Source organism: Podarcis pityusensis (assembly GCF_964106645.2).
Source record: "Podarcis pityusensis genome assembly, chromosome: Z".
NCBI lineage: Eukaryota > Metazoa > Chordata > Lepidosauria > Squamata > Lacertidae > Podarcis > Podarcis pityusensis.
Window position 1 is genome coordinate 6,134,748 of NC_138044.1, and position 26,897 is coordinate 6,161,644.

Here is a 26,897-nt window from a genome sequence, read left to right on the forward strand (position 1 = left end):
AGTATGTTTATTCCCAGGCCATGTTACTTTTGCATACAGACCCTCATAAATACATCCTGTTCAATTCTGCCACCACAGTCATCCTCATTATTTTTTTAAAGATCCATCCCAAAATCCACCTTTAAATATGGATCTTTCATGTGTTTTCTTTCAAAAGATGCATTATAAAATGTGCAGTTTTTTTAGCCAAGTACTGCACTACAACACTGAGAGGGAAATATGAAATCATTGCAATACACACACTAGTCTAAGAGCTGTGGATTGGTTTCAGTTTACATTTGGAATTTGAAAAGATCAAATTCCTCAAGCATCCCTAATTATGGCTAGGAAGATCTCTGGAGGGGAAAGCCTGGAGCCTGGGCTAGCTAATGAATTCCTTGTCCTCTCCTCTATGCATCTCCACCCAATAGCTCCTGTTCATTCTCAAGGTGTTCTGTCCTAATGAAAACAAGGTCACGCTTGCTCAGCAGCTGATGGACAAGAAAGGAACAGGTGGAGAAGCTGTGCAGTCGTGTAGGTTTTTATTCTGACATCCTTAATGGAATACAGATTTCAGCATTGCTGAAAGAGCTTATGCTTGAATAGCGAGAGAAGAATTATCCCATTGTCAGACACGGCTCAGGAATCATCAGGCGCGTAGTGCAAATATTTTGTTCTCAATGGAATGCAGGGGAAAAAACAAGGAAATGTTGAAGATTGAAAACACGACACCTTCTCTCCATACATGAGAGATAAAGCGACCGCATCTGATAAGTAACTGCATCTGAAAAGAACACTTGGATTCACAGACTATTCTGGCCCATGATGGCTATACTTGACACACAAACACACCCACACAAAATTACTGCAGTTTGCATAGGATGAAAAATTAATATTTTAGTCATGAACCACTGGATTATTCCTATTCCAGATATTTCTTATGCAAGGGAACCTTATTCAGTCAAGCAACCACATTTGCTTGCGGGACTGCACACCAGTTTCAGGTGTGGCCACACACACATCTCCAGCCATGCAAACAAGAGGCATTATTACAGTTCAAGGGCACATTCCGGCTAGGTGAACTTACTAGCAGAGGGTATGGAGCAGAGCCAGTGAGGTGGGTAGCCTGATTAGAGTTCCAAGGGCCATATATAGAGGCCTGTAGGTCGACATTCAGTTCCTGGATCCTAGTTACCTATTTCTGATTTAATATATGGCGAGTTCACTCTGTGATGCATTACACTCACCTTGAAGACCAGACTAACTAGAACCCTATTTGGTTGTTCAAATCCCTCACATGATGAAGGAAGTCGATCACAAGCATTCTACTTCTACCCCTGAAGTGGGAAGCCCTTCTTTTTCCAAATAATTTTTATTTATTTTTTATTCGTTTTCCAAATTATTACAGATCAGACCAAATTACTTTAATACAATTTCTTTTAAAAAATAATAATCAGGTTTCCTGCTCCTCTTGCAAACATATGTCCATCACTTCCTCCTATAGCTGCTTCATCTCTTCTTTAATATCCACTTGATCCTTCACTTGATGTTAGTTGATCCTCGCAGCTGACTATTATTCTGTCCTTACATACCTCTGTCAATTCTTATAAATATAAAATCCATTTATTCTGTGAACCACCCTGAGACCCCTTGGTATAAATTTGATTATTCATAATAATAATTTCATGTTTGTAGTCCTTCATAAATGTTGTCCTCAGATCTGGTGTATTGAGGGAGTTAATTGCTATCTTCTTTTGTTTAGTTCCCTGCAGTGCTTGCAAGATCAATTCACATTCCATTCCTTCTGCTGTTCACCAGCTTGTGTACAGGATGCAGCTATAAATAACTCCCAGATAACATGTCCAATCTCCGCCATTAAAATTCCACTCTGGAGTTCTTCCTCAGCACACAGGTAAAGACAATGTCTTTTTCTCAAATACAGCCTCTTGCCAGATTTAATTAGCAGCCGTTCATCTTACTCTGCATTGCTCCCTCACACTTCTGGTCCAGTCCAAAGATAATTTTAAATAAAGTCCATTCAATCTCGGTCGGGGGGGGGGCATAATAAAACCTTGTTAAATTCCTTGTTGAGCATAAATCAAAAGCCTCCCCACTCTTTTTCTCGGTAGCCGACAGAATAACAAAGCCATGGCAACACATGTCTCTTTCATTTTGTAGGAGAGGACAAGGGTGGGAAAAGAACCTTTGGAAACCATATGAAAGCACAAAGCACCTTGTCCTCCCCCTTATTTCCTGGCTGTTGTAAGGATTTTCAAGCTTCAGAAAATCATTCAAATACCTTCAAAGAGCCAAACCCAGTCCTTTCGGCAACTGATTGATTGCAGCCTGTTATCATATGTCGTTTCAGGAGCGCCTCATGATTAACACCAACATTCTAAATTAGTGAGGAACCGATCACAAATCATGCCAGTGAGGGAGGTTCATCCATTGCAGGGACACATTCCCAGGTCGCACCTGCTCTGCCTTTCAAATTGACAGACATGGGCTTAAGCAGCACAGTGGGGTGCAGTGAACTTCCCAGAACCCACTGGGGAGCATTGCCAGGAATTTTACCTCATAAATCCTAGCTTTCTCCTGCCTGAACCTAGCGCCATGAATCGTGACGTCAGCAGGGAACCCCTTTTCCAAATAATTTTGGTTTTCATGCAAATATAAAAACAAGATATAATGCAGAGGTGCATTAAGTTTCACATGCAGTACACAGTACACAAGAAATATGTTTATTTATGCAATATCAATTCAAGTATTCTCTCCACAGAGATTCTTGTGTTGTGGGTAGAATAAAAGTATATTCTGTCACATTTATAAAGGAAAAGAATGGAAGCCTAGTCTCGCCAAAAGTGTCTATTCTTGAAGTGCCTTTTGTTACCATAAAGCACCAATGCTGCAGCAAGCAAAGGCTCTAGCAGCTCAGCCAGCTGCTTGTGGCTGGAAAGCCAGACAGGATGTTTGTGACTGTTGCCATGGGAACAAAGGGGCAGTCCATTCTGTACTGAGCACCGGATGTTAGCTCAGTGTGTGTGTGTCATATGACCCGTACTGGATGTACTTGGGAGGAGTTTTTTCTTGCTGTTGTTGAGTGCAGACATGATTCTCTGTACTGATGTAAGAGGCAGAAATAAATGATGTAAATAGTTTTCTGTCTGCTTCTTTCCCCTCCCTGGGGACACCAAAGGGGAGAGAGGAAGAACGGTGTGTTCCTCTCATACATCTGAGAAGAATCGCCGGACCTCGCCTGCTTATCAGCAGAGTGGAGACGCAGGGAGGTCGACAGGAATATCTGCCGGTGCCTACGCTGTGGCACATTCCTCTGACCCAGGCAGAATTCCAATAGTGGCAGCCTTCGGATGGTTGCGATTCATCGGACATCTGCATGAGAGGCTGGTGGATTGTCCTCCTCTGCTCCAAGGAGGAAAAGAAGCGTCTGAAAGAAGCCGGAGGCTCCACAGACAGCTGGTGGAAAGAGGAGGTGTTTTCCAGAGCAACAAAGTTCAAGGTATGCTGCATTTCGGGCTAAAAGTGTGAACGCAGGAAGATTAATTCCCTGGTTCACGGGCTGCGTTTCAAAGAAAACAAAAGCTCCGGGAGAAGAGGCCTGCAGCTTGAAGGCTGAAGTCTGCATTCCACAAATTTTTGTGGTAGATAAGATGTCCTATTGAAATGCATTGTTGCTAGGTAACGGTCCTGGAAAGTTACTGGCAAAGGGGCTGGACTCTGCGTGTAAGCCTGGGAAAGCGAAACAAAACCAGAGAATGTTTTGGCTACAAGGTTTACGAGCTCTTGGAAGGGACTTTTCAATAGCAGCCTGAGTTTAGCTGCCAGGTGCAAAGAGCGTAAACAATTTGCAGTTTGCTGCGTGAGAAAGGAAAAAACAACTGTTGGATTTTACAGTTTGTTTGACATCGTGAGCTGGAGGCTTGGCTTCAAGATGGATGCCAAGAAAGGGGGAGGTTTGCCTTGCCCACCTCCCTTAACCAATGACAATTATTCATCTTGGTCTGTAAAGATGAAGGCCCTGCTGCAGAATCAGAGGCTTTTTGATGTAATTGAAAACCCCATCCCTGCAGCACCAACCAGAGGTTGGGAGTCACAGAATGTAAGGGCCAGGACTGCTATAATTCTGTGTGTCTCAGATGATCAGTTGGTGCATGTTCAGCATTTAGAAAATGCGAAAGAGGTTTGGGACACGCTGCGTACAACGCATCAGAGAGATGCTGGTTCTTCAGCGTTGCTGTATTTTGAGAAATTGACCAATCTGAGACTTGCGCCTGATGGAGATGTTCAAGCGCACCTGACAGAAATGAAGTTTCTGCGTCAACAGATGGTGGAACGCAATTTCCGTCTTCAGGAGGAAGTGTTTTGCTTCATGATGATAAACAGCCTTAGCCGCACCTACAAGGTTGTTGCCAGTCAGCTTGGTTCCCTACCGGCCGCGCAGCTGACCGCGGAGAGAGTTTGTGCTGTGGTCCTGAATGAACACGACAGACTTGCTGCACTGGAAGAAAAGGATAGGGGGAGGGAAGAACAGAGTTCTAATTCCCCCACTGCTGATGCTATTGGGGAGCATGGTGTAGCATTGAGTGCTGTCCGATGCTACAATTGTGGTCAGACTGGGCATCTACAGCGAAACTGTAAGAAGCCGCGCCAGTCAAGAGGAGCAAAGAGCAGCTCTACGAAGCCTCAGGCGTCAGGCAAAAGCCATACCAAGTGCCAGGTGAAACCTGCAAAGGCTATGATGGCGAAAGGAACCACGCCAGATGTTGGGAACGCATTCATAATCGACACGGGCTGTACAAAACATTTGTGCCCGCACAGAGGACTATTTTCGACGTTGAAGAAGCAAAGCTTCACTGTGAAACAGGCCAACGGTCAGGAGTTGGAAGCAACTGGAATTGGGACTGTGTATCTTGAGAGTCTGAACTTGACTATAAGTGATGTTTACCTGGTTCCAGAACTGAGATTTAATCTGCTGAGCGTGTCGCAGATTGCAAAGAAAGGACTGAAACTGTCCTATGATGCTAAAAGCTGCAAGATCTACAAAGATGGAGAACTGTTTCTTACTGCCAAAGAGAAAGATGGACTGTATTTGTTGACTTTTGATCAAAGTGATTACATGAAATGTAATTCTTCTGTTTCTAACGAAATCTCTCTTGCAGGTGTGACCAGTATGAGCACCAGGAAGGTGACTAAGACCAAGAAGGTCGACAGAGCATTTCAGCGGGTGTATGCTGATGTGATTGGTCCTCTAGAACCATCTAGAGGCGGTGCACGATTTTACCTTTTGTGTGTGGATTGTTTCACTAATTATTCTTGGGTTTATATGATGGAGAAACCGCAAGAAACTTTAGAAAAGTTTCAGGAGTTTTGTGACAAGGTTAAAAATATGCATGATGCTAACATTGATTGTCTTTTCACAGATGAGAAGCAAATTTTTCTGTTACAGAAGTTTCAGAAGTTCCTGGATGGAAAAGGGATAGACCACAAAGTTGCAGTCTCGCAAGAAGCGTGGAACAGGGGGGTCTGTGTGAGGGTGAACAAAGAATTGCAAAAGGGGATGAATGCGCAATTGCTGAGTTCACATTTGCCACATGAATATTGGGCCGAATCGCTAGCGTCCTATCTTCATGTGTGGCTGAGAAAAGTCTCAACAGAGTTGGGATGTTCTCCTTTTGAGAAGCTGTTCAATAGAAAACCTTCTGTTGCCTACTTTAAGTTTTTCGGGTCTCATGTGAGAACAGAAGCTCCAGGTGGTGTAAAGAATGCCAGAGGCATTTTCGTAGGTTATGAAAAAGGTCTCTACAGAGTAATTTTGTCTGAATCTGGTCAGGTGATTCTCACAAAGTTTCTAGAGAGTGCTCCTGAACAGGAGAGGTTGATTGTTCACGCATTTCCCACAGAGGATTCTGATGATAATGATGATGATGAGTTTGATCTTATTGAGTTCAGTAGTACTGATGATGACAGCGATAGCTCAGACAGCTCAGTTGTCACAGTCATTGAGAGGAAATCTCACATAATGACTAGACCCTCAGAAGAGGAGGATGAACCATTGATTAAGCTTAGTACTGGTTCTCCAGAGAGTTCAGAGGCTGAACCAGAAAGCAGAGAAGAGCAGCAACTTTTACGTAGGTCTGAGAGAGCAACGAAGGGTGTACCACCCAAGAGGTATTCAAAGGAGTTTGCTAACCTTGCATATGTTGCTATTGTAAACGACCAAGGACAGATTGAAGCTGTGTCTGAGTCAGAGACAAAGGCACAACAGAGAGTTGTTAACCGAGGTAATGCGAAGTCACACAACCAGAGAGGTACATTGGTTAAACCAGTGGCGGGTAGTTCCAAGGGTGGAACTGAAACAACAGGGGAATGTTATAAATATAACAACTGTTTGTTTTCTTCTCTGGATGACGCTTTGCTCGCAGCACACATTGATACTTTAGGGGGAGTATGTTACCATAAAGCACCAATGCTGCAGCAAGCAAAGGCTCTAGCAGCTCAGCCAGCTGCTTGTGGCTGGAAAGCCAGACAGGATGTTTGTGACTGTTGCCATGGGAACAAAGGGGCAGTCCATTCTGTACTGAGCACCGGATGTTAGCTCAGTGTGTGTGTGTCATATGACCCGTACTGGATGTACTTGGGAGGAGTTTTTTCTTGCTGTTGTTGAGTGCAGACATGATTCTCTGTACTGATGTAAGAGGCAGAAATAAATGATGTAAATAGTTTTCTGTCTGCTTCTTTCCCCTCCCTGGGGACACCAAAGGGGAGAGAGGAAGAACGGTGTGTTCCTCTCATACATCTGAGAAGAATCGCCGGACCTCGCCTGCTTATCAGCAGAGTGGAGACGCAGGGAGGTCGACAGGAATATCTGCCGGTGCCTACGCTGTGGCACATTCCTCTGACCCAGGCAGAATTCCAACCCTTCTGCGGCAAGTAAGGCATTCTGATAGAGCCACACTCCAAATATTATTTACCCAGATTTCTATGGGGATTTCTATAGGCTGTTTCCAGTATCGGGCTATGGTTAATCAGGCTGCTGTTAATAATAAAAAATACCAAATCTCTGCATTTAAGGTTATTGTTTAAATTTGAGTCAAGTGATCACAAGGCAAGAGCCGAATTGGGTGAAAGAAATTGCTGGAAATAATATGAAACACCTTTTTCCAAAAGTATATCACTGTGCAACTCTACCATGCATGAAAATATGAGTCTAACTCCCTTTCCAGCCTTTCCAGCATAGGGGAGAGATGCTAGTGTTTATGTTGGCTAGACATGATGCAGTCTAGTGCCAGTGAAATATAATTTTAAGAGAAGTCTCCTGCCAATGAGCAGAGATGGTTCATAGGGATGGGTTGTGTCAAATTGATTGCCATTTATTATCTGCAGTTATGATCCCTTAGTCTTTTCCCCATACTGTATGGAGGCCTCCTATATCACCTGCATATTGTTCTAAAAGAATGCTATAAATAAGGCATGTCCAACATGTCGATAGCAATCGACTTGGGGATCACTGACTGATTTTCGTCGATCGCAGGCTGAGAAAGAAAAGCCTTTCTCTGCAGCCTGGGACGCAGCAGCTCATGCTGCTGCTGCCAGTCCACTCTCATGCAAGCCTGAGCTCCTCCTCCTCCTCTTCCTCCAGCCGAGGAAGTTGACTTGCCTTTCTTCCCCGACACCTGCTCTGCCCTGCACTCTGTGTGTGTGTGGGGGGGGGGAAGGTTAGAGCACCAGCAGTGGGATGAGGGGGACGCGGGGCCCTAAGGCAGAGCTGGGATGTGGAGGGGGGTGTTCCCAAAGGGTACTGACTTAGGGGTGGGGGTGATAACATGATTGGACTTGAAACCAAAAGCCCCAGAAGCAGAAAGACTGAGGTGGAGGGAGAGAGTGAGGATGTGTGTGTGTGTGTGTGTGTGAGAGAGAGAGAGAGAGAGAGAGAGAGAGAGAGAGAGAGAAGTTGACTCCTCAGATCTGTGCAAACTAATATAAAAATATAGTTTGACTTTTCTCACTTGTTTAGTTACTTAATGACTTCGGAGAGTGGTAGATCACTGCCAGTTTTTGATACTTGTTGGTAGATCGCAGCTTATTTGAGGTTGGATGTGCCTGCTATAAATGAAAAATGCAGCTCATTTTATTTCATATCTTGATTTGACATCTTATCAAATGACATAAGAGAATGAAGCCCCTCCCCCTTGCATTCCAAGTATCTTGCAAATGTGCACAATTGAATAGACTGAAACCAGGTTAACTAGGCATCATCCAGTTTCTCCGTGAGCTCATGCTTAGAAATTGCTTTGTCTCTAGGCATAAGCTCTCTTACCTAATTGATGCCTTTCTCCTCAATTTTTTAAAATTGTCCATATTTATCCTCCTGTCGGAATAATAGAAGGTTCAACAGTGGAGTCAATGGTGAGGGTTTGGGAACCAGAACTCAGTCTCAATAGCTCCACGTCATAAGCACTGCCTTTAAAAACGGGTTTTGAATATTTTCCAACTCAGTCTGGGATAGTTTTAGGAAAGGAAATGTCCTTACAGACAGTGAAGAGAGAGGGGCCTTGATCTGCACCCATGGAATGTCATATTGTCCCCTAATCAAGGGGATCAGAGATTTAATCTGAAATGCTGCAGAATAAGAGTCCTAAATTTGGCATTCTGAGACCTCCCTTAGATCTATGCCTAAATAATCTATATCTTTTCCCAGATGAAACAAATAGAGTTAGCTTTCGTTGTGATTCTTTAAGCCGAGATGAGGGAATACGGATGGGCAAAACCTGAAAAGAATATGAAACATTTGGAAGAATAGATATTTTAATCACAGCTATCTTGCCAAGCCAACTGAGATTTAAATGTTTCCATTTCACCAATTCTTGGGAAATATCTTTGAGCAGGTTTTTTTTTATAGTTTCTGCGAATAAGCTGCTTAAGATCTGGTGTTAAATTGATGCCAATATATCTAAACCCACCATGAGCAATGCTAAATTCTGGTTGTGGTATTAGTTACTCATGAATCCTTGTGGGTAGGTTAATTGGAAGAACAGCAGATTTTGCATAATTTATCTCCAGTCCTGCAACTGCATGAAATGCATTCAATTGTTTTTTGAGTGGTTGGAGTGCATTAAGAGGGTCTCGGAGAATAACCAGAGTGTCATCAGCAAACCTATTTATTTTCTGCTCAATATTTCTAATTTTCACACCTTCAAGTGTTGCATCTACCCACAATTGAATGGCAAGCACCTCTATCACACTGCAAAAAGCAGTGGCGACAGCAGGCAGCCTTGACGGGTGCCCCTATTGAGGTGTATGGGTTTGGTGATATACCCATTTAATGTAATGATGGCATTAGACTGTGAGTAAATTTGATTAATGGTATGAAGGAATTGCTTACCAAATTGTAATTTAGCTATTAAAGATTTTTAAAATGGCCACTGAATTCTGTCAAAGGCCTTGAAGGCACCCAGAGAAATTAAAGCACCAGGGGAGTTTTGTGTGTGGAGCTCATGATTTACATTAAGAATTTGTCTCACTGAATCCAAAATATTTTCATTAAACCTGTTTGGTCAGTTGAAATATATTGTCCAACAAAAATATTAATCCTTTTGACCATTACTGCCATGAAAAGTTTTGCATCAACATTAATAAGAGCAAGAGGTCGATACGAGTCCACCTTTGTGGCATCTTTCCCTGGTTGCAGAAATAAGGTCAGTTTTAAAGTTCACCATGTTTTGGGAATTTCCCCTTCTTCTAAAATTGAATTAAATAGACTAGTTAACCAGGGTGAGAGTTCCATTCTGAATACCTTATAGCGGTGGTTCCCCATTAGGGGTCCAGGGACCCCTAGGGAATCTGCAGAATCCACCCAGGGGGTCTGTGGCTCCATCCCTTGGCTCCCCCCAATTAAAATTTTGTCATTTTTGCATAGTAATATCACAAATGTTATTGTCTGGTTTTTTGTTTGTTTTTTTGGTATATCTAAAATCATTTGCTTATTAGGCGCTACCTCACATTCTGTTCAAAAAACTGCTATGCAGAGGTAACTACCACAGAGTTATCAAAAATTTCAAAAGTAAGGGGTCCATGGCTTCGCTTTTGAGAAATGGGGAGGGAGGTCCTCAGTAATTAGCTAATTGGGAGACATTGCCTTGTAGTATTTTTCTGAGAAGCCATCTGGCCCTGGTGATTTGCCCAATTTTAATCTTTTTATTGCATCCTATACATTCTCTTGGGATATTCGATGATTCAGATGATCCCTGTGCTCCTCAGACAATGGTTTAAGGCACACTTGAGAGAGTGTGTAGTGGTTAAGAGCAGTGGACTCGTAATCTGGTGAACCACATTTGATTCCCCGCTCATCCGCATGCATCTGCTGGGTGACCTTGGGCTAGTCACACTTCTCTGAAGTCTCTCAGCCTCACTCACCTCACAGAGTGTTTGTTGTGGGGGAGGAAGAGATAGAATGTTAGCTGCTTTGAGACTCCTTAAGGGGAGTGAAAGGTGGGATCTCAAGTCCAAACTCCTCTTCTTCTATAGAGGATTGTGAAGGATTGTCAGAGAAGTATAATATTTTCAGAAGATTTCATCAATTATCAAAGTATCATTACATAATCGTTGTTGGGCATCATGCATGCCAGTAATCTGATTTTTTAATTTACACTTTTTGACTGCATGAGCTAATAGATGACAAGTTTTGTTACCAAATTCATAATAAACACTCCTGACTCCTGCCATTGCTTTATGTATGCATTAAGACTCAATGGGTTGTAATTCAGAGCAAGTTTTTTTCAGGGCCTGACTTAATTTTTTGGATTTTGAGGTCTGTGACTCCTTTTCCAATATTTTAATCCTAGCAGTAAGAGTACTGATTTCAGATTCATATACCTTTTTCCTTCTTGAGGCTTCACTAATGCAGTGCCTCTTTAAGACTGTTTTTCTCATGTCCCACAGTACAGTAGTGGTAAATTATTTTCCTTAAAATAATATTCTAGTGCTTTTAATAAATGTTCTTTAGATACCTTATCAGTGATTAAGCTTGCATCAAAATACCATTTTGGGGACGTTGGAGGGCGTATATCAAAACTAAAATAAATGAGACAGGGCCATGTTCCGACAGAGTTAAGACACCAATATTAGCTCTAATCACATTTTGCATAATATCTTGAGCTACTAATAGGAGATCAATCCTGGATCATGTTTTGAATCGGTGAGAGAAACATGAGAATTCACGTGCTGTAGGATTTAAGTGTCTGCTAGGCCCCAGTGGCCAATCATGCTCTGCAATCAGTTGTCCTGACTGCTTCTTGAAGAACAGAAAGAGCTGCAATCTATGGAGTCATTAGGGCAGCAGTTAAAGTCCCCTCCAATTATAATTGAGCCTTCTTTGCAAAGTGTTCTTAAGAAAAGCCTGTTGGTCAGAATTTGGTGCTTATGTGTAGGCCAGAGTAAGATTCATAGTACCAAGTGAGCCTCTAACAAAAATAAATTCGCCATTTGGGTCTGCTATTGAGTCTCTCATCCAAAATGGGCAATATTGGAGAAGGGGATAGCCTTGCTCCTACTTTTGGAAGAGGCAAGGGCTCACTGAGCCATTGACCCTTTAGTAATGGTGATTTGGAGCATTTACTTTGATGGGTTTCCTGCAATATAATTATGTCTGGATGCTCTCTGTGTCAGTTCAAGCTCTTTTTACTGCTGAGCCCAGGCCTTTAACACTGAATGGGAGGATTTGTAGGCAGGTCTGGATACTTGTAATGTCTGTGCTGGGAGATCAGCAAACTGTTTTGCAACTGTGACAAAGCCTGGAACAGCCTGCCCGGCTTGCAAACTTGGGCCTTCATTGAGGCTTTTGTTAAACACTGGACTATCTGCTGGACTTATATCTTGAAAATCAAACAACCTAAACTGAAAACTATGTGAAGTGGTTCCTTGGTTTGCAAGCGCTTTGGATTACAACTGTTTTGGATTACAACTACGTCAAACCTGGAAGTCAAACCTCCAGAACAAATTATGGTAGTAAACCAAGGTACCATTGTACAAAAATCCTACGGTGAGCCAGCAGGAACATGAGAATGGTGGAGATCCCTCCCATAGAACCCAGGATTGACTAGGGTGGCAGGAAGGGGTTGTGGCTAATCTCCATGTTCTCTCCTCCCACCCTCGGACAAAGGTTTTTCCAACTTACTGTTGCACTTGTTAGAGTTCAGATCCTTTTCACACATAAGGAAATAAAATGTAACCATTTCTTACTTTCTCTTTGGAGTTGCCTTATTTCTTTATGCCTTTTTTGGGTGTCCAGCTCTTTTGAGCTGGGGAGACGCACTGGGGAGAGTCATCTGCTGCTTGGGGCATGTTGGCAGCCTGTTGGTTATCACTCACAACCCATGTTCTGCCTTTGTGCTGGACTATCAACTTAAAAGGGAAGCCTGAGTGATATGCTATGCCTGCTTCTTTTAGAGCTGGTCTGCTATAATCCTGAAGTCTCTGTGTCAAAGCCTTTTGGGCCACAGATGGATACAGCTTGCACTTGAATTCTTCTTGACCATACTCACTCTTTCTTGATCTGTATCCAGCACAAAGACTCCATTATTTTCAATACCTTGTGCATAAAAAACTCCATCTTTGGCAATTACACATCTGTTATGATTAAAATTTACATTAAAAGCATGCTTGGTCAGAGTTGACACACTCAGCAAACTTTCTGTTAATTCTGGCAAGTAAACTACATTTCTCACTTCGTTATGAATAGTTTTTTCTGCCTGCAACACACTTGAGCAAACCTGCTTCTTTTCCTTGCAGATATTTTGTGGCCATTTGCAATTGTAACCTGTCTCTGACGAGTTTTCATTTAAGTCTCTGAAAAAATCAGCATAACCAGACAAGTACGCTGATGCTCCTGAATCAACTAACCAACTAGAAGAATTACTGTTAATAGCATCAGTTTTTGCTAGATCTGATGAACTGCAAAGGCATTTTTAGTTTGCTTTCAGCCACCACCTTGGAACTTTTCTTTATTTGTGCCAATTTGTTTTGTACAATACCTTGAAAATGTTCTATTTTCCCACACAAAAAGCATCTAGTTTTGTCTCTTTTGTTTGTACCTTGAAAAACAGTTTTATTTTTAAAATTATACTTACCAGTCTTTCGTATAACAAATATTTGTGTTTCACCCTCTGCTGCCTTCTCTACTCTCCTAGCAGCCTCCACTTTAAGTCTTGATACAATATTTTCGTATCAAGTTTATATTTAGACTCTAGTCTAGTGCATGTATCAAAGAATTGTAACTTTCAGGCAGACTTGACAGAATTAAAATCACTTTTTCCTCTTCTTCAAGTTTCTTGCCTATAGTATTTAAATGATCCATCAACTTTGTCACTTGACTTTGATGCTTTTCTAAATCTCCATTTTTTCCCCAATTTAAAACTAAACAGCTTTCTTGATAAATACAGTCTCTCATTCAGAGTGTTCCTCTCATACAATTCTTTCAGACCATGCCACAACTCCATGGCAGTCTTAAAATCGCTTATGTGGTGTAAGTCACTGTCACTCACATGAGTTGAAATTACTGTCCTTGCCTTCCTGTCCTGCTTTTCCCACTTTACTTTTTCTGCCTCTTCTGCTGCTGCAGATTTTTTAATTGTTTCCCACAACTTCTTCACTAGCTCATTCTCCATTTGAAATTTCTCCATTTGAAATTTCTATAAAGGATGGTTACGTGAAGTGAGAACAGGCACAGAAGGCTCTAGGGCTTTCACAGCTTTTATGGTCATGGTTTTTCTCTCTTTTCAGACTGGGCCCATAACCCTATTGTTGTGGAGGGTGGGGTGATTAACAAAACCAATCCTCCTGGCAAACTGGGAATATCCCCTCACTCACCCAGTTTAGGACATTCCATACCTTTCCTCAGCCGAGTTTCTTTTCTTTCAGCAAAGTAAGCATGTCAAACAAATCTTTAATAATAAAGAAAATTGTAACATACCATCCGAGAGAAATTAAAATGACTTAATGAGGCAAGAATGACAGTTGGTCTCTCTAACTGATCTTAACTGAACACCAGAAGGGAGGGGCTGATTCCAGAGAATAACTCAAAGTCCCGCCCACCAGGTGCCAGACATTCTAATGCTCAAATTAGGCCCCAGTGTTTTTCTTGCAGTCACTCCCCTTCCTGATTTTCTGGTAGGCCTCTTAGATGAATTTTTTACCTCCTGTCCCTGTCTGATTGTTCCTCCAAACTTCATAGCAAAATCTTCTGTCATTTGTAAGAGCTGGATCTCAGACTGGTTAGTTAGAGCAAGATTGTGTGCATCATTTTATGTTTTAGAAATATCAGGCACATATCAAATTTCTGCTCAAGTGAAGTTGGGGCTGCTCTCCAGTCCAAGGCCAGTGCCTACCTTATTTTATTAATGTAATCATCTGACTCTCTGGCCTCTTCCATTACAGCAGCTGCTTTCTTGCCTTTTGGGGCCTTCATGAAGCCTCATACAGAGCTCCCTCTATTTCTTTCTGAAGCACTAATCTTACAGATTTCCTTTTTGGTCCCCGTATTTCTTGAATCATCTCCATGCTGAGGCTGTATAAAACTTTTTGATTAGATGTCAGTAGAATCCACTCTGATTAGAATTTGTCCCAGGGCGATTGGAGATACAGAAATATGCCTCTACAGTGGTGCCTCGCAAGACGAAATTAATTCGTTCCGCGAGTTTTTTCGTCTAGCAAATTTTTCGTCTTGCGAAGCACAAAATCCCATAGGAATGCATTGAAATTCAATTAATGCGTTCCTATGGTCAAAAAAAGTCCAAACAAAGCCAAATTTGGTACAACAAGAGTTTATTAAGTGCTCTTTAAAGTCACACATACTGTAAAGAGCATTTCAAAAATTGAAGGAACAATAAATTAAGTTTCTAAACATGACAGAAAAACATTTAAAAATCAACAAAGTGTACAGTACATTTTCTAAGACTCTGGGGGACAACTCGAAGAAGGTTCCTCTTCCACTCTTTGCTTCTTGCTGAAGAACCCCCTCCTCAACTGTTCCCCCAGCCACCCACCACACAGAAATTCAAATCCAGAATTTTTTTAAAAAAACAGCAGAGTGGCCCAATGGTCACAGAAAATCATAAAAATGCAGAAAAAACCACACAAGCTTCCAGATTCTTGCAAACCCCTCCTCAACTGTTCCCCCAGCCACCCACCACACAGAAATTCAAATCCAGAATTTTTTTTAAAAAACAGCAGAGTGGCCCAATGGTCACAGAAAATCATAAAAATGCAGAAAACACACACACACAAGCTTCCAGATTCTTGCAAACCCCTCCCCAACACCAAGTCCTTGAATTCCAAACACCCCAACCCAAAATCCAAAACCCCCCAAAAAAGTTTTAAAAGTTTAACTTACCGAATGGCTGCAAAAGAAGTTTTGGAAAAGCTTCAAAAATCACCAAAGTCTTCAAAAACCTCAAAAAAGGCTACCACACCGCGTTCTATGAGTTGCTCCTCGAAGTCAAGTCGCAACTATATTAACGGTGTTAAGAAAAAGGAAACAAACTTGCAAGACGTTTTCATTTTTCGTCTTGCAAAGCAAGCCCATAGGGAAATTCGTCTTGCGAAGCAGCTCAAAAAACGCAAAACCCTTTCGTCTAGCGAGTTTTTCGTCTTGCGAGGCATTCGTCTTGCGGGGCACCACTGTATTTAGCTTTCCTGCTAGCCACCCCTCCCCCAGCTTTTTCTACACATGGAGGCTTCTCATACAATTTAGATTCCTATCTTCTCAGGTTCTAAACCATGTAGGGAACCTGTACAATTGCAACAGGTTCCATCATCTTTATCAAGGGTGGGAAACTGGACTGAGCAGGTGGGCTAGCTCTAAAACTTTGCCACCTCCTGTGGGCCATTTTAACAGGTGGACTGTGCAACAACATTATATGGCATCAAACAATTTAGCCTGTGAAGAATTGGGAGCAAGTTCCTATTTTCTTCCACTCTTTCCTTGCAGGTGTGGCCTGCTTCAATTCAAGTTGCATTGAACAAGCTTCCTTTGTAGGCTTCGCTCAGGTTCATTTCTGCATTTCTGATTGTTCTTGTTCAGTTTGGCCCCTTATTGTATTGCCTTTTAGCTTTCTCCTGTCCAGGTTCCTTTTACTCCTGGGGTGGAGCAATAGCTCAGTTGTAGAGCATCTGTTTTGTGCACAGAAGGTTTCAGGTTAAATTTCCTATCTCCATAATGGGCTGGGAAAAGCTCCCATCTAGACCAAGGTTCTGACTTCGTATAAGGCAACCTCCTGTTTCTATGTTCATCCTCCGCTGGATCATCAATGCAAATGGGTTGTGCAAGCAAAGAGGACAGATCTGAGCACCAACGAGCTCACATTTCACCACTATGAATCTCTACCACTGAAGTTGTCTCACCTCGAGTAGCAGCAACTTTCCATTTGCTTCAGTGAATCATGTGCTACCTCATAATGTGGAAAGCAGCAAACATCAACAAGACACATGACAAGCTTGGTGAGTCAACCAAAGTGAGCGCATCTGTCAACAAGGGGCAGGTGGCCAGCTCTTTTCCTCAAGGGAAAGATTGCTGAATAAATAACACAGCAAAGGTAAAGCAGATCCCATCAAGCTCCCTTGCCAAATTCAATCAGGTCAGGTGAGCTCTGAACACACAGATCCAAAAATTAAAAGTTTACTGTGCCAAACATGCTGCTTGAATACAAAATTCCCCCTTGTAAAGGGCAGGAGGGGAAGACATTATAACAAAGTATTTATAAACTACTTGAATAAAAGAACTGAGGGGATGCTCATCAAATTTGCAGATGGCACCAAACTGGAAAGGGTAACTAATGCCACAGAAGACAGAATCAAAATTCAAAATAATTGGATAACTGGGCCCAAGCTAACAAAATGAATTTCAATAGGGACAAAGGTCAATTATCTAATTTCTGTGGTTAACAAATATAACAAATATAGTTCTTCATGTCCATTTATTATATAGCAGATATTTCTAAGATGAGATGCACAATGATACCATTTAAGCTGGGATATCCCTCTGTCAGTAGGGGTAAATAATACAATATTGTGTAGTTGTGATCAATTATCTTGATGAATAAATTATATAATAAGCTTTTGTCACCTAATAATGGTCTAGTCTGGATAGGAATAGTTTGAAAAGAAGCAAAATTTTCTGAAGTAACATTTTAACTGTTGAAATATGACCCCATCAAGTCATATATAGGTTTTTCCAAATTCTCATGTTAGTTTTGAAGTCTGTGATTATTGGTTTATAATTTATTCCAGTTTTGACATTTGTGTGTGTATGTATACACACACACACACACACACACACACACTTAAATAATGAATGTGCATATTACACAGTTTAAGAACTGAGAATTTCTGAAGACCATGTATTAATTCTGGAGGCGTTTGAATGCAAAACTATTCTGATTTTCCATAATTCACTTTAAATCCAGATACCGAGTTAAATTGGGATTATTCTTGCATGATGGCCAGAATTAAAATTTGAGGATATGGTGTTATCATTGTATTGTCATCTGCAAAGAAGTTCAATATACCGTATTTTTCGTCCCATAGGACGCTCCGTCCCATAGGACACACCTAGTTTTTTGGGGGGGAAATAAAGGAAAGTTCCTCGCGCCAGGTGGCAGACTGCTATCCGCAGCGTGGGGAGCCCTGCGGGGAACTCCCGCAGGGCTCCAACACGCTGCAGATGTCTGCCCGGTGGGCGGGGCGCTCTGCTTCAGGGCGCCCCTCGCGCTGGGCGGCAGGCTGCTATCCGCAGCATAGGGAGCCCTGCGGGAACTCCCGCGGGGCTGCCTAGGCTGCGGATGTGTTCCCGAAGTGCCGGGCGCTCTGCTTTCAGCGCGCCCAGCGCTCCGGGAAGCAGGCTGCTATCCGCAGCCTAGACAGCCCTGCGGGAACTCGAAGCGCCGGGCGCTCTGCTTTCAGCACGCCCGACACTCCAGGAAGCAGGCTGCTATCCCACAGGAACTCCCGCAGGGCTGCCTAGGCTGCGGATGTGTTCCTGAAGCCTGGAGAGCGAGAGGGGTCGATGCGCACCGACCCCTCTCGCTCTCCAAGCTTCAGCGAAAGCCTGCATTCACCCCATAGGACGCACCCAGATTTCCCCTTCATTTTTGGAGGGGAAAATTGTGTCCTATAGGGCGAAAAATACGGTATATCATTTACCACGAACTGTTATTTCCAAAATGGATGGATTCTGTTGGAGTGCTAGGGCCATTGATTCCATGACTACAACGAAAAGCCGAAGGGATGGAGGGTAATCTTGCTTTGTGCCCTGGCAGATGAGGAAAACCCCCAAAGTATCTTCAATTTACCTGTATGTTTGCATGGGTAGAATCATGCAGTCTTTTTATCAAATTGGCAAAGGGGGAATCATATCCTGAATCTGGTCAATGCAGCAAACAAAAAAGGCTGGTTAAATCAATCAAAAGCTTTAGTCATGTCTACTTTGAATATTTCAGTAGAATTTGGTTGGGCAAGACTTCCGGGGGCGGCGCGAACGGCAATGGCGGTCCTCTTCCACTAGCGAGGAGGAGGCTCCGCAGAAAAGGGTCGTCCGCTACGGCGAAGCGGAGACCCACGTCGGAAACCCACAGGCAGCAAGAGCCTGTGGTCCTGAGGCTAGGTGGGCGCCAGAAGCGACCCCCTAAGCGGTAAAGGAACCCCGTAAGGGGCTCCGGAACGTAGAGGGGGGTTGCGGCGCTGAGAGCCGTTTCGCGATCTGCGGAGCGAAGCCGCGCTGCTGCTGCCGGTGAGCGCTGATCCCTTTTCCTGCAAACTTTGGATCCGGAAGAAAACAACAACTTATTCGTGAGTAAAGACTGAAATACTTCAATCTGAGACTAAAAGCTGAAATTTAAAGTATTGAACTTGGCTGAAAGCGGAGAGACGTGGAAACAGGAAGTCCGTCTTCCGCTGCCATTGAACTTTTAAAAGGAAAGAGCTGGAGGAGTGGAGGCTTAAAAAGAACTTTCAACCTTATTGATTTGAGCACCCACTGAATCTGCTATATAAAGTAAAGTTTTTAAGTTTATGACTTGGAACTATTTATTTGCATTGGATTTATCTTTCTTCTATTGGAATTACAATTGGAAGGAGAAACCCAGGGTCCGGAGCTGCCTGAGCTCTTTGAGAGACTGAGCTGTCAGTTTTGCAGATTTGGCTATTGTGTATCAGAACTTGTAACAATCTGAGGGTATCTGGACCTGCTATTTTGAAACATCTTTTGAAGACCAGTAAGCACTGTTTGAAACAAAGTGACTGTTAACATCAACTCTGCTAAATATTTGTATTTGAAGGTTCTTGGACATTAAATCAGGCTCTAAATTACATTAGAATTCTTCCCTAAAGACATCTTAAGCTCCCTCTAGAGGATTGGAAATTCAAAACAGTGACTTTACATTTACTTTCTATTTCCCGGCCGCTTGTTCTCTCTGGGCCTCTTTTTTCCCATGGGAATAACTCAGCGTGACCTTGACTGTTAGATAACGTTGGAATGAGTGGCACAAGAAGAAGAGGAAGAACTAGACAAACAACTTTGACAACCCTAACCTCAGCCTCGCAGATACGTAGATCATCTGTACCTACTCTGCCTTCAGAAGTAGAAGAAGCCGTTCTGCCACAGGCAAAGGAGGGAGAAATAGAGCAGTTACAATTGGAAGATATGGCCTCAGGATCATCTGCTTCTATTTTAGAGAAAATTTATGAAAAATTGGAAGCTTTGGATAAGAAAGCAGATGAGCAAACAGCTAAGATTGATCAAAATACAGAATGCCTAAATAAATTAACTGGACAAGTCACACAGAACACACAGGCAATTGGACAGTTGACGGAGGCCACAGCAGAAAATCGGAAATTGGCTGAGGACACTAGTCAAAAACTAGAAAACTTAGAACAAGAGGTAAGACCACTCAGCAAACAAGTAGGGGAACATCAGATTTATCTTTCTATGATAGAATTGCGAAACCGTGAGAATAATCTAAGGATTAGGTCGTTACAAGAAGCAGAAGAAGGCAACCTAGCTGAGTTTCTAACTAAAGAATTCTCCAAGTTTTGGAATTTAGAGGAAAAAGACTTTAAAATTGTGTCAGCTTTCAGGCTTGGAAGATTCATAAAGAAGGAGAGGCCCAGAGACTGCCTGATAACATTGAGATCAAAGGAGGAAAGGGACAAGATTTTGGGCCTACACTACGGAAAGTCACTGGACATTCTGGACAGAAGAATTGAAATCTACAAAGATATTCCTAGACAACTGTTGGACCTTAGAGCCGCCTATTCTGAACTTGTTAAATTATTAAGGAGCAACTCAATTGCTTTCAGGTGGGAATTCCCCCAAGGAATATCCCTTACCTTTAGAGGGAAGAAGGTCAAAATTAGAACACTGGAAGAGAGAGACAAATTTCTGTCTACATACGAAGAGGACCTCCAAAAAGGAATTGAACTACCTTCTGGGCCTGGAGCACCGGCGGTACCGGCACCTGTGGAACCTGAAGATCCTGTGAATAAGATACCACCCCTAGAAAAATAATCAGATTTATTCAGGATGTCTCTGCAACTTTTGAGCTGGAATATAAATGGCGGTAACATTCCGGAAAAAAGGAAGAAAATATTTCATATATTAAAAAAAGAACAATTGGACATTATTTGTTTACAGGAAACACACGTGACAAGGCTCCATAGAAAAGTGTTAATAAACAAAAGATTGGGCCAGGAATTTATATCTTCGGACAGAGTAAAGAAGAGAGGTGTGGTGATATATGCGAAAGAGAGCCTGTCACCCAAATTCTTATTTAAAGATGAACATGGAAGAATTTTGGCAATTGAGATACAACACCAAGGAGAGAAACTTTTGATATTAGGAATTTACGCACCAAACGAAGGGAAATCGGAATTCTACAAGAAGTTGCATGAGACTATGCTGGATTATCTGGACTATTACAACATCATTATGATGGGAGATATGAATGGGGTAGTATCAACCAACATGGACAAGTCACAAAGTCAAAATGTTACAAAAGACGGCAGACTACCTAAAACCTTTTTTGAAATGACAGACAATATGGATTTGATCGACATTTGGAGGACAAAAAACCCCCTGGGAAGAGAGGGAACATTCTTTTCTGAAGCCCAACTGACCTGGACAAGAATCGACCAAATATGGATATCTAGAGGTCTGGCACCTAAGGCTAGAAAAGTGGAAATCTGCCCAAAGACCTGCTCCGACCACAATGCAGTAAAGATGGACATGACACTGTTACCAACCGGCTCTTTTAGATGGAAGATGAATGACAATTTACTCAGAGATCAGGAAATCACCAAGAAGGCCCAAAAAGCTTTGAAGGACTATTTTGAGATAAATATGAACACTACGGTGGAAAAAAGAATCGTCTGGGACGCAAGTAAAGCCGTTATGAGGGGATTCTTGATACAACAGAATGCAGTAAAGAAAAGGACACAAAATGAGAAAAAAGATAAGATTCTGGACAAAATAAAAGAATTAGAGAAGAAGCTAAGATTAAACCCGAAGTCACAGCCAACTCTGAGAGAAATCAAACTCTATCAAGCACAATACTCTAAATTGATAAATCAGGAAATAGAGTGGAAGGTCAAATTAATGAAACAAAAAACGTTTGAGTCGGCGAATAAATGTGGGAAACTGCTAGCTTGGCAGTTGAAGAGAAGACAAAGATTAAATACGGTTACAAATTTAGAGATTGAAGGAAGAAACATCCAGAATCCTGTGGACATTAGAAAGTGTTTCCAGAGATATTTTAAAAAATTATACACTCAAGGGCCGCAAGACGAGGCTGAGATTAAACAATTCTTGGCAAAAAATGGATTACCAAAATTGTCACAAGAAAATAAGACAATCCTGAACTGTAAAATAACACGACAAGAGATTGAACAGGCCATTCAGAACATGCAATTGGGCAAATCTCCAGGGCCAGATGGGCTGACCTCCAAATACTATAAGACATTAAAAGATTACTTGATACAACCTTTGATGGAGGTCAGCAATGAAATTATGGAGGGGAAGAGGGCACCGGAGTCGTGGAAGGAAGCGTTTATCACATTGATACCAAAGACGGAAGCTGAAAAGACACAACTTAAGAACTATCGTCCCATTTCCCTTTTAAATGTGGATTACAAAATATTTGCAGACATTTTGGCAAATAGACTTAAAAAAGTTTTAAATGAAGTAATTCACAAGGACCAGGCAAGCTTTCTCCCAGGCAGACATTTGTTTGCTAACACAAGGAACATTATTGTCATTTTGGAACTTTTGCAAACAGATATAAACACAAAAGCAGTTTTAATCTTTATAGATGCGGAGAAGGCCTTTGACAACATTTCCTGGAAATTTATGATGGGAAACTTAAAAGAAATGGGAGTGGGACGGGGTTTTGAGAATGGGATTGAGGCGATATATTCAGAGCAGAAAGCTAAACTGATAGTTAACAATGTGGTTACAGAGGAGTTTAAAATTGAAAAAGGAACACGACAAGGTTGCCCTATTTCCCCTTTGTTATTTATTTCGGTTCTGGAAGTGCTATTGAATATGATTAGAGGGGACCGGTTGGTGGAAGGAATTCAGGTCGGACAGAAACAATATAAATTAAAAGCCTTTGCAGATGACTTGGTTTTGACCCTGCAGGAGCCAGAGTCTAGTACGAAAAGAGTATTACAACTGATTCATGATTTTGGTCGGGTGGCGGGATTCAAATTAAATAAACAGAAAACTAAGGTTTTGGGGAAAAACCTGACAGATACAGAGTCAGAACGGTTTCAGAAAGAGACAGAACTTAATGTGGTTAAAAAAGTAAAATACCTAGGGGTAAACATAACAGCAAAAAATCTAAGTCTATTTAAGGACAACTATGAAAAGTGTTGGGCAGTAATTAAGAGAGACTTAGACAGTTGGACAAAATTGAAACTTTCTTTGTTGGGCCGAATTGCTGCTATCAAGATGAATGTATTGCCAAAGATGTTGTTTTTGTTTCAAACACTTCAGGTTTTGGATAAGACGGAGTGCTTTCAGAAGTGGCAGAGAGATATTTCTAAGTTTGTCTGGCAGGGCAAAAAGCCCAGAATTAAGTTTAAGATATTAATTGATGCGAAAGAAAGAGGGGGCTTTGCCCTGCCAGATCTAAAGTTGTATTATGAGGCCGCAGCGTTCTGCTGGCTAAAAGACTGGCTACTTCTTGAAGACACTGACGTGTTGGACTTGGAAGGGTTTAACAATACTTTTGGATGGCATGCATACTTATGGTACGACAAGGTTAAAGCAAATAAGGCCTTTAAGAACCATATTGTCAGAAAATCACTGTTTAATGTCTGGACAAAATATAAAGACTTGTTGGAAAATAAAACTCCAAGGTGGCTTTCACCTTTGGAAGCTAAGGCCCGAAAAAGACCCAATATGGAGGCTAAATGGCCAAAATATTGGGAAATACTAGAAAAAGATGGAGACAACTGGAAATTGCAGAGTTTGGAGAAAATGAAGGATAAAGTGCGAGACTGGTTACATTACGCTCAGATTAAAGAAGTCTTTAAAAATGACAAGAAACTAGGGTTCCAGGTGGAGAAATCGAAACTAGAAACAGAACTGTTAGAACCAAAGTCTAAGGTACTTTCAAGGATGTATAACTTGCTGTTAAAATGGAATACACAAGATGAAACGGTTAAATCGGCTATGATAAGGTGGGCGCAGGACATTGGGTATAATATCATGTTTGAGGACTGGGAAAGGTTGTGGAGTATTGGGTTGAATTTTACTGCATGTAATGCTTTGAAAGAAAATGTAATGAAAATGATATATAGATGGTATATGACCCCAGTCAAACTTGCAAAAATATACCACCTGTCTGATAATAAGTGTTGGAAATGTAAAGAGAGTGAAGGAACATTCTTCCACCTCTGGTGGACCTGCCCTAAAGTGAAGGCGTTCTGGGAAATGATTTATAATGAACTGAAAAAGGTATTTAAGTATACCTTCACAAAGAAACCAGAGGCCTTTCTTTTGGGTATTGTCGGCCAAGGGGTGGTAAAGAAGGACCGGACATTTTTTATGTATGCAACAACAGCAGCAAGGATACTTCTCGCAAAGCACTGGAAAACTCAAGATCTACCCACACTGGAAGAATGGCAGATGCAACTGATAGACTATATGGAACTGGCCGAGATGACAGGCAGAATTCGTGACCTGGGAGAAGAGAAGATGGAGGAGGACTGGAAGAAATTTAAGAATTACTTACAAAAACATTGTAATTTGAGTGAATGTTAAGCAGGATGCTAGATCATAAATAATTGAGCACCACTAACTTAGATGATTTAAGATAATAAGTGAGATTGAGAAAATATAAACCTTTTTGAGAATTATAAGATTATAAATACATAAATGAGATATAAGAATGCAAATAAGATAATAAATTGCTGGTAAAAAGTTATAATGATGAAAGTGGGAGCGGGAGATGTGAGGAAGTCCAAAGAAAATGTGAAACTATGTTAAGATATTTGTTATACTGTTCATTATATTCATTCTTATTGTAAACCCCAATAAATATTTAAAAAAAAAAAAAAAAGAATTTGGTTGGGCATAGGCCATGAATAATATTTAGTATCTGCCTGATGGGAATAATGATATACATATCTATGGTGAATATATAATATATGGTCTTTATTAATGTAATTTGGTTCAATTCATGTTTTATCAGGATTTTTTGCATCCACATTTATCAATAAAATGGGTCAGTAAGAGTTGGTTAGTTACAGGTTTTTTAATGGCTTGTTGTTGTTGTTTAGTTGTTTAGTTGTTTAGTCGTTTCCGACTCTTCGTGACCCCATGGACCAGAGCACGCCAGGCACTCCTGTCTTCCACTGCCTCCCGCAGTTTGGTTAAACTCAGGCTGGCTTTTTTAATGGCTTAGGAAGTACTGTAATATTTGTTGGTTTCCATGTGCTAGGGACTTCCCCTCTAGAAAAAGATACTTGTGAACAACTTAGAAAGAAGAGGTACCAATTGAGTTTGGAATGCTTTATAGAAAGCTCCCATAATTCTGTTCAAGCTGGGAGACTTGGATAGTTTCAGGTTTTTAATAGTTGTTTTATTGTTGTTGTTTTCGTTGTTATTATTTCTTCTAGCTTAGATGGTGGAGGATGCTTTGTGTGAATGGCAGCAGTATGAATTGTTATCTAAGGAAGTGATTAAGTGATATACTTAAATCCGTTCAGTGAACAGTCAGTGTGTTTCCAAATTCACTTGACTTGAGTCTGTATGCCCCAATAACATCAGGGTGAATTGCCTGTGCCCACAGCTGATGTGCTGCCTGGACCGGCTCTTCAGGCTCATAGAGTTCAACAGCAGCATTTAACTGGACTGCCTCTAGATTGCCCAGTGACTTGAGGGGATGCGCCAGAGATGCTGCTGGCTAGACCATGACATGCAGGGAACAAGGGAGAAGCTGCGCCAGTCAGTGTCTGAACATTCAGTCCTGGAAGTGAAGTTGAAACATGCCCGCAACCAAGTGGAGGTGGAGATGAAGAAAAGGCATCAGGTGGACAAGTAGGAGTACAAGCTGCAGTTTCTATATGACTATCTGGTCGCTGATCTGCATATCAGTCTTTTCAATGAGGACCGGCACTCAGTCCTGGCAGCTTCAACCACAGCACCCTGCTGCCTGGCAAGTGGCTATCTGCAGTGGAAGAATATAGCACCTGAAATATTCTTGGAGTCGAGTGTGGATTTCATGCTCTTTATTCAGCTCATAGTAGTGAGGAATGAGAGTTCCCGCAAAATATCTGCTTTATATACATTATTTACACAATGGGTCGCACGTGATTGGCTAATTCTGGGATTCTCCTGTAAGCCAATCAGGTTGCAGATTCACTTCCACATGGAGCTGGATTGGGTGGCTCCTGCGGACCAGTCATACTGCTGCATTGTTCTAGGACCAATCAGACTGCTGCATTCTGGACCCTATTGTTCTAGGACCAATCAGACTGCTGCATTCTGAATCCTATTGTTCTAGGACCAATCAGACTGCTGCTTTTTGGATCCTATTCAACTCAGTACATAACAGCACCTCAATCAGATCAGGCATCAGCTTTGACTACTCAGATGAGGAAGTGAATTTGGAAGTGATAAAAATCAATCAAAGCAGATACAAAGGGTCTCCTCACTCATATTCCTGATTCAGCCAGTGGTAACAACCAAATCTGCATAGACATCTGTGGCACCTCCTCCTAGCTCCAATGAGATGTCTGTCACAGCCCTGAGATCTGGAACCATTGCCCACATTTTGCCACCTATTGTTTTAATGGTTCATCACTGATCCCATCAGAGCCATTTCTTCTCTACCCTCTGACACCTCACTAAAGGCTGGGGCACTAGTAATCTATCTCAATATTTTTGAATGGCATCTTTGTAAATTGTTTCAGCAGTATAGTTTTTTTGGGGGGTGTTGGAATTGATGTTAAATCTGATTAGGATCAATTTTTTAAAACCTTTGTTTAATTGTAAGGAAAGTACTTGTTTCCATTTTTCCCCTGAGTAAGTTTGCAAATATCTTATAATTTTTGTTGCCAAATTCACAAACTTTTGGGCCCAATACTGAAGTGAGCCAGCTACTTTAGGGATTGCTAGCATTTTAAATTCAGCTCATTTACATAGTAATTTTCTGCACACCCTAGGACTTTGGGCTTCCTGTAATCTTATATTTAGTCTAAATTCTTTTATGTCTGCAAGAAGTGAGGAATGAATTTTTATTTATTTCTTTAGTCTAGATCTTTCACTTATAAAATATCCTCTCACCACTGCCTTCAGAGTATCCCATACTAATGCTGGGAAGTGCTCTCCCATATCTTTAATATCTAAG

At 41.6% G+C, this 26,897-nt stretch overlaps 3 long non-coding RNA genes across 9 annotated transcripts; 1 reads left to right on the forward strand and 2 right to left on the reverse strand.

Annotated features, from left to right (window-relative positions):
* Positions 1–504: 504 nt before the first annotated feature.
* LOC308468645 lies at positions 505–13,115 on the reverse strand. Of its 3 annotated transcripts, XR_013981761.1 has the most exons (5): positions 12,235–13,115; positions 11,004–11,067; positions 8,004–8,100; positions 2,554–2,619; positions 505–2,374 (listed from the first exon to the last, which is right to left on the reverse strand). It is a non-coding gene; the product is annotated as an uncharacterized lncRNA (long non-coding RNA). The 3 variants fall into 3 exon arrangements; XR_013981760.1 differs by lacking the exon at positions 11,004–11,067; XR_013981762.1 differs by lacking the exons at positions 11,004–11,067; positions 12,235–13,115 and having other exon boundaries at positions 8,004–10,404.
* A 282-nt stretch (positions 13,116–13,397) lies between these two features.
* On the reverse strand, positions 13,398–14,054 carry LOC308468682. Its single transcript, XR_013981813.1, has 2 exons — positions 13,964–14,054; positions 13,398–13,682 (listed from the first exon to the last, which is right to left on the reverse strand). It is a non-coding gene; the product is annotated as an uncharacterized lncRNA (long non-coding RNA).
* A 471-nt stretch (positions 14,055–14,525) lies between these two features.
* LOC308468646 lies at positions 14,526–25,763 on the forward strand. 5 transcript variants are annotated; one of them, XR_013981763.1, is made up of 3 exons: positions 14,526–14,652; positions 15,680–16,630; positions 25,165–25,763. It is a non-coding gene; the product is annotated as an uncharacterized lncRNA (long non-coding RNA). The 5 variants fall into 5 exon arrangements; XR_013981764.1 differs by having other exon boundaries at positions 25,170–25,763; XR_013981765.1 differs by having other exon boundaries at positions 15,680–16,625.
* The last annotated feature ends 1,134 nt before the right edge of the window (positions 25,764–26,897 follow it).